Here is a 6,000-nt window from a genome sequence, read left to right on the forward strand (position 1 = left end):
AGCTTGAAAGAGAGATGCGACTTTAGATTTTGAGAGAGAAAATGTCATTTTGGGGCGAGCAAACCCTTTTTAAAACCTGCAAGAAGCTTATACAGCGTGGAGATGTCCCAAAAGAATATTACTTTCTCCAACTTGAATCCTCCTTTTGGGTTAGACCAGCCTGGTTGGTGAATACAACCATGTGCACTTTACTAACTATCACACATTTTGGGAGTTCTATCAAACACTTCCATCTCGCTGCCATTCGGACCTCCGTGTACCGAGGTCGCTCCCTTTGACCTTTCACCTTTAACCCTCAACCCGACGCTCCCAACAACACGTCGAGGTTATTCTTTTTGACAGTGACGCTCATCCCTTTTCCGTTTGTGTATTGTGGTGTTTCGAGTATCAATCAAACCAACTGACTTGTATAGTATTTGTAAAGTCTATTTCCTACTTGACCCTGAGAGAAAAAGATACTTTCGATAAATAAAAATGTTTCTAAGTAAAAAAAAAAGAAGAACGGCTGAAATTATTTCTTTTTCTGGGGAGACTGAAACGCATCCAGTAATTTCCCTGAACACGATCATTAAATTGTTCTCCAGATAAAAAAGAGAGTCCATTAGTCTGCCTCTCCCGTGCCGGGTTTTAAACATAGGGGAATCGCTGTGTGACTGCCAGCAGGAAACGCTCCTCAGTTAATGGGCTCCGTCGTGAAGAAAACCCAGAACCATTAGGCCTCGCGCACACATTGACGCTCGGTTTGATGCATGTGTCGCAACCCGCTTTCTCCTTGTTATTACACAGAGGCATTATGGGGAGTGCACAGGCACCACAAGCCATCACTTTGAGTTTTTTTTTTTCTTTTCTTTTCTTTTTAGACGCACAAGCTGGAAGAGACGGAGACTCGTCGGTTCAACATTTTGTCTTGCACGAAACCCTCCATTATTTATTAAATTAATGGAGGGTTATTTTCACCTTTTTGTTTAAATACATGCGAGTTCAAAGTCGCTGTTAGCGCCGTTAGCGTTTAGCTCGTCGTTTACATGTTGAGAGCCGTTGGGAAGCGATGGAAATGCTTGGATCTTGAACCCTTTTTTTTTTCTTTTTTTTTTTAAAGGGTCTTCAAGAAAGGTTTTTGGAAAAGGACCTCAAAATAATTTAGTCAGACTCGCTTGACGTCGCGTACTCGATGGTGGATGAACCTTCGACCCTCTCGTTGTCGAGCTGGAAGCCTGGAAATACCGACGAGGCTGCACTCTTTACTCTCGAGGTCAGACTGCAGTCTGAAGAGAGGGAACCTACAGGCGAGCTCACTTATCTCCAAAACATCAGCATCCCGTCATGACGGACGATCCCACGACCCAAGAACGATTGGCTTCCTTTGACGCAGAGAGGAAGCCATCGGGGGTCGGTCGACCTTTTCCGTGACCTTCTCGGCCGTCGGTTTGGGTGCGATGACTGCAGCTCGACTCTCCGGTGCTGCCGTTACGGACCCCGAGAACCCGAGGATCGGTCGTTAGAAACACCGGACTAATGGACACACAATGACACCATTTGACAATTAGGATGTCGAAATGTATTCAGGTGTTGTACTTTGACCTTGAAAAAAAACTATAAATAATCATCTCTCCAGAAATGTCTATTGGAGTTAAAAGACATTTTACTCAAAGGTATAGCTCTGAAATCAGATACAATAAAACATGAAATGGAAGACGAGGCCTTTTCTCACAAGATAGACGGTGTAGTCATTTAGTTTATTATGGAACAAGCTTAATGAATATTGCAGTGTGTATAATATTAATCATAATCATCATTATCGTGATCGGCCCATTTACTTCCACACAAAATGCACCTTATCTGAGTGATATTGATATTCATTATCCCGATCACCGTTATCATCATTAGGGCCGTTATCGTTGACAATTAAAGTGAGTCGTCGTCGGGGAAATAACGAACATTGGGGAGAATTTTAACGGTGCATTCAAGGACGTACGGTAATGAGAGAGATAATGTACATCCATTCAAAATAAGTGGAGGAGGACAACAAGAGACGACTCTTTTGATCACTGGAAGGAAACCAAAATGAAGAGGAGTTGATCAGAATATTGAGTCGGCGCCACTCTAATAATTTGAGGGCTGCATTGAACTTCTGTTTTCATCGATGCACAAACTCGTGCACCTCCAAAGAACCAAACCGGCACTTCGGTGGAACCCGAGTGTTTCACGGTTCTGCCTCTCGCCATGCGAGTGCATCTCTCAAAAGGTGAAGAAGAAAAAAAGATTAAAGGGGCGCCTCTGATCAAAGGCTGTCCAAACCTTTTGTTGCCTCTGATTACCAGAGTGCAGCAGCTGGTGGAGTACAGTATGTAGGGCAGGGGGGGGAGGGGGGGGGGCTTCCATAAATAAGTTCATGAAAAGGACTGATTACCTTGACTTTGGAGAGAGATTACAGGACACGGTCGTTTTCCTCTTCAACAATACCAACGCGACGGTAAATCCCATCTTCGATTATCAAGGGGTCTAGAAGCCCACCGAGGCCCCGTGGGGGGGGGGGGGGGGGGGGGGGGGGGGGGAGGGGGAGGGGGGTTCTGGACCCTTTGACTCCCTGAGTGGAGATGCGGTCCTGTTGCGAGTCACTTTAAGACGATGGCACGCTTTTTAAAAACGGGGTCAATGAAGTACAGAATAAAGTCCAAAAATAAAAACGAGGGCACTATTTTTTTTTTTATATAAAATGTGCGAATTTCTGAAATGTGGAGCGGATAACCGGGGCCAGGTCAACCTAGTGTGCCTTCTTCCAATATTATATTATAAATAAATACATCTTTCCCTTGAAGATGGATTACTCTCGTGTCTGTGACGCGGTAGAGGATTAGCTTAGCTTAGCATAAAGACTTATCTATCGTTAAAAAAACAAAACAAATCTGTACATATTGTTACGGCAAACTAAAGCGTCTCGGTAAAATCCACACGTGATTTAATAGTTACTCAGTGAGCTTCAGAGGTGCCGGTAGCTCGCAGCCTTTATGCTATGCTAAGCTAAGCTAATCAACTCCCCCGTGCCCCTGCTTCATATTTAGTGCACAGACATGAGAGCGATGCAACGAAGGGCTTTTCCTCACTGCTCCCACCATTTAATACCAAACCAGCTTTTAATATTTCACTGTAAGATACATGTGTGTCTTTAAAGGGAAGTCACCGCTCCACAGCAACACATCGTGATGACTAAGCGTTTCTCCGAACATGCGGATCAGACGCTTCTCACGGGGTTATCTAGCTTTTCATCAGCCGGCAGCTCTCCGGTCACGACTCATTAGCGGCTGGAAATATTAATCAAAATCTCACACCTCGGCTAATTTCCGCTCCTCCAGAAATACGAGCGCTCGGTAATACCCGGGGTATTTCGGTCTGTCCGTTGCCGGGGTAGCGACTGCGGTTGATCTTTCGCGCTTCTTTTTTTTTTTGGGGGGGGGGGGGGACATTGAGACTTTTTTTTCATACACCCGTTTATTGTAACCGTCAGATTTCTCCATTCCGCACTGTTTATGTAACGTGGATTTTTACAAAAAATAAACAAAAGAGACACAGCTCGACAAAGATATCCGATATTAGCGTGTCGATTATTCCCACTGTATTGCAATGCACCTGAACGTGTTCTTTCTCTAGAGGACGTCGCTGCATTTCGCTTTTTGGAAAAAACAGGTGAAATTTCACCGAAAACTGCCAGAGGAGGAAAAAAAACAAACATGATGGTTTTAATAGCCAAATAAACAGATTTAAAAAAGGAGCGGCGAGACAAAGACAAACAAACAATGGCTTCAAAGGCTTTTCCAGAGAAAGCTGGAGGCAGAAATAGAAGCTGGTTCCCTGGATACTGTATTTCCTTCGGAGCATGCTGGATTTATTCAATGCCGTGCGTGTTTATTCGTGCGCTCCACCGGTGTGGACGAGCCGGTCACTTGACAGCTGCACCCCGACGCGGCTCTCGGGGGCCCCAGATGACCTTTAGATCCGGGATCTGTATCATGGGGGTCACGTGTCGTGCATATATACCAAATCATATGCTTTTCCCCTAAAGAAAAAAAAGACATGCGACGTGATGATGATCCCGCTAACGAGCAATTTGACACTAAAGGGAGCAGAAAATTGTATTTTTTCAAATATTAAATACTTTCACTTTTCCAATGTAACTGTTTATAACCGCACGCCGTTGATGACATGAACCATCTTCGATTTGATTAGACGGCTGATATTTAATGAGATAATCGTGGAGGTGATACATATCGCTAATTAGAATTTCACACGGCAGCTGGTATGCCGACCTTGTTATTGTTATTATATTATATATTTTAGTGAAAGAGACAGAGAAGTTGATATTTTTAGTTTTTAGGGACAAGTCATCCCTTGGGAGTTCTGCAATAAAAGAAAACTAAACTTTTGTGACTTAAAAATTAATAAAAAGTAATAAAAGTTAAATTACATTTCTGTGCCACTTTGATTTACAGTATTCATAAAACCAGTGGCCCCCCGGGGCTTCAGTGGGAGCCGGCGGTGGGCGTCCTCTCATGTCTCAGAGACCAGCTTTAATTAATCATAAAGCCGGACGTTACCGGGTAGTTATTGCTCCAGTCGATGTCTGCGGGCGGGTTATTGGTTGTAAAAGGTCATTTTATGACATGGTTCTCTACACCTTGGTGGACATCAGCTGCTTTAACGGCCTGTTTTCAAGTCTGCAGGAAAAGAACACGTGAAGAAGAAGATATTTTTTTTATATTTCAACTATTGCTCACAGTATCTACACAGCACAGCCGAGGCTCTTGGGAAACGTCATCAGATGTCGAGTATTTAGTATAAAAGTCAAAAAAGGTTCAAGATCAGAGATCGGGAACATTTCATGGAAAATAGTTTGATGCTATATTAATGTTCCCGACGTTAAATAGAGCTCCTTTAAGTTAACCCGTCCGTGATTTGAGATGGGGGAGGAGACGACGTGGGGAGGTGGGAGGGGGTGTCGGCTTAAGCCCTCCTGAAGACAGACATCCTCTGAACCCACACAAACACAGTGCACCCCATTTATGAGATGTCTCCTTTCAGCTGGTGACAGGAGTGACACATGCGGCAGGCACTGCCATCCCATAAATCCGCCCCACCCGCCTCTCTCCGTGGCTCGGTGCTGATTGTGTGTGGCATCGAAAACACAAATGGGGGGGGGGGGGGCGACTCCTCCGGTTGTTTAGATTTTACTATGCACTTTATTTGTTTAGTGCACATTTCATGGTAAAATCAATACAAAAATAACCAGCGTTAATTCGGTGAAGTTATGTCAAACTCTGAGATGGAAACGTTTCCTTTTGTCTCTGCGTGTGTGTGTGTGTGTGTGTGCAAGTGTGTGTGTGTGCATGTGTGTGTGTGCGTGTGCGTATGTGTGCATGTGCGTGTGTGTGTGTGTGCATGTGCGTGTGTGTGTGTGTGTGGCTCCTCCGCTCGTGTGCTTGTTTGACGAGGAATGTCAAATTCCCTTTTTATCATCTTCGACTTGTGGGACAAGCTGACGTAAACGCTTCAGATGCCGGACTCTCTCTCTCTCTCTCTCTCTCTCTCTCTCTCTCTCTCTCTCTCTCTCTCTCTCTCTCTCTCTCTCTCTCTCTCTCTCTCTCTCTCTCTCTCTCTCTCTCTCTCTCTCTCTCTCTCTCTCTCTCTCTCTCTCTCTCTCTCTCTCTCTCTCTCTCTCTCTCTCTCTCTCTCTCTCTCTCTCTCTCTCTCTCTCTCTCTCTCTCTCTCTCTCTCTCTCTCTCTCTCTCTCTCTCTCTCTCTCTGGCATCATTAAGACGGCCTCGAGGACGTTCCATCTCTGCGATCCAGCCCTCGGTGGACGGGAGAGAGAGAGAGAGAGAGAGAGAGAGAGAGGGAATGTTTCATCCTCTCTGTCACTGCAGGCGCCTCGCTTTGAAAACATTTGTTTCTTTTCCATCTGAAGGAAGAAAGAAAACACGCCGAGTCGGCGGTTCCCCTTGTCTT

Source organism: Cyclopterus lumpus, chromosome 11 (genome assembly GCF_009769545.1).
Source record: "Cyclopterus lumpus isolate fCycLum1 chromosome 11, fCycLum1.pri, whole genome shotgun sequence".
Classification (NCBI taxonomy): Eukaryota; Metazoa; Chordata; class Actinopteri; order Perciformes; family Cyclopteridae; genus Cyclopterus; species Cyclopterus lumpus.